Genomic DNA, 2,563 nt, shown 5'->3' on the forward strand with positions numbered 1-2,563 from the left:
AGAGGTTGCAGGGCCTGACCAGGGCCCTGGGGACGAGGAGGGAGGGTAGGGCTCTGAGCCTCGGGGTGCCAGTTCTCGTGACGCCGAGGTGTCTGGGGGATCGCCAGCAGCCCGCGGTCGGAGCCAGCCGGTGAAGGGAGGGTGGCAGGGCGTGTTTGCTCACTCCTGTGCTCCCGCGAGGGGGAGGGGAGGCAGTTGGTCACGGGCTAGGGGGTAGCCAGGTGGGGGGAGCAGGGAAAGGGGAGGGGTACCTCCCGGGCCGTTTGTTTGCGAGCCTTGATCTATGACAACCGGGAGTCTAAACTCTATGAATCACCCGGAGTTGCCCGAGCGATAAACCTCAGGCCGGTTTCTCCCCTAGCACACCGGTTTTCTGACTCTGGAAGGGAATGTTTGCTTAGGCTGGAGCTGGCGGTGAAGGCCTGGTTTTCTAGAACCCTGTACCCCTTCCTGTGCCTTGCCCTCTCTGGCCGGTCTGGGGTGGCAAAGACTGAATTGGTTCAGTCTCTTTTAAATCAAATCTATCAAGTGTAAAACATAAATGTCTTAACACAATAATCAAGTAAATAAGGTGGAAGCTATATTAATTAGTTTGACGTAAGCACTCCAAATTGTATAAAAAAATCAATTCATTGTACCCCACATATGCATAAATGTATTCATGATCTATGTGTATATGACTTAATAAAAGATGTATTCATGATCTATGTGTATATGACTTAATAAATAAATATTTATTTATGGAGGGCAACAGCGCATTGCTCCTGCACAGCTGTGCTCTGCCCCTGGCTCCTTCCCCTAAATCCACCTCCCACCCCAACTCAGGGACCCCCATCCTAGGGTAGCAAATTCTTCTATAGTCTGGGCAGTTGGGTCCTCAGGCTGGAAAGGCAAACAGCTGGTCAGAACTGAGACGGACAAAATCACTGTGAGTACCAAAGGTGCACGGGAGGGGCTGCTCACCTGGGTAAGTGGGCAGCCGGTGAGGAGCTGGGGAAGGTGTGGGGGAAGAGCCTGGGACACCCCACCGACCATAAGAAACAGAAGGTGAGTAGTGGATCCAGCAGATTTGTTTTCAAGCTTCACGAAGCTCTTTCCCCTACTTAGGTTCTCAAAAAAGGCAGTTTTTCCCCTCTGCCTTGATGCCTAGGCAGGGGAAAAGCTGGAGTGTCTAGTGCCACCCACTGGGATTCGTTTGGAAAGGGTTCTGGGCACCCCAGCAGCCCAGCCCTGAGCAGTAGACAGCCCTGGGAATGTAGGGCAGTTTTCTGAGAGCTGTTTGCTTCTTCCTTGTTCACCCCATCTCACTTCTGGAACAGGATCTGTCTTCAAAGGACAAAGCAAGTACCTCAGGGCAGAGGACCTGGGCCTCTGGGTCCTCAGGATCTCTGTTGCCCTCTGCTTTTGTCCCCTCACATACCACGCTGATTAGAGGTGGGATCCTGCAAAGCCACAAGCAAGTTCTGGAGAAACTGTCCTTATATCCAAGACTCCAACCACAGGGTCATCTGTGCCCCCAAACGCCCCTCATTCTAACTTAATAACCCCGTAGGCCTGTAACCCATTATGAACTTCATTTTCAACCAGACAATACCACCGTGAGAAGTGGTCCCATATGGCTGCTGCCCACCTGCTGTTCAAAGAGATCCCGGCTTTGCTGGATAGAGGGGGAGGGCAGCAGGTCTGTGTTCACCCCAGCCCACTGCCACTCTCCTATGTGGGGCTTCATTCTCCTACCAGCAGAATGAAACTACCTTTATTCACTGAAAACTCTCCTTCTGACAAGTCTGAGGTCCTGACAAGGCCCAGAGATGAGTCACCTGCCAGCTGTGTGGTCTGGGCGGGCCACTGAATCTCTCTGAGCCCCTCTTTCCTCTACTATAAAACAGGATGACAATATCACCTCCAAGACAAGCCCTGTCTGCCACGTGCCTCACACAAGCCTGGCATTTACAGATGGTCATTGGTCAGCCTCTCCTCTCCTCTCCTGGTGTGACTGTCAGTGGTCTGTGAGCCTCAGGCCTTTCAGTTAAAGGGGCTTTAAGAGTTTTTGACCCAGACTCCTAAAGAAGCTGCTTCCCTGCCTTCATTCAGTTCTGTCTACATCATCAGGATGGCCTTGGCAGGGCCATGCCCTAGGTTTTCACTGGTGTCATTCCTTCAACCTCAAACATCCCATCCCTCTCACCCTGCTTTCTCTGATCAAACATTTTTTAAAAACGGCCCTGCCTCGAAGCTTAGCCCAAAAGTCTCTCCCTGTGTGAGGCAACCTTCCTTACCACCCCCAGCTGCCCTACTTCCCCATCCCTGTTATGCCCTTGTTTACCATTTATCCTGGTGTTCATAATTAACCTTCTAAATTGTTTTCTCCCCAATTAGATTGTGCCCTCCTCGAGAGCAGGGACGTGTCTCGCTCGTTTTGTTGTCCCTGGGATCTGGCACACAGCCGGGCACACGGTAGATGTTTTCAGGAGATACTTATGGAATATCCCGTGTTCTGTGGCCTGCACTGCTGATCTTCCCCCCTTACACCAGTGGCCTTGCACACATGGCACCCCTGCCC

Source organism: Otolemur garnettii, unplaced genomic scaffold (genome assembly GCF_000181295.1).
Source record: "Otolemur garnettii isolate 467f Iridium unplaced genomic scaffold, OtoGar3 scaffold00018, whole genome shotgun sequence".
Lineage (NCBI taxonomy): Eukaryota > Metazoa > Chordata > Mammalia > Primates > Galagidae > Otolemur > Otolemur garnettii.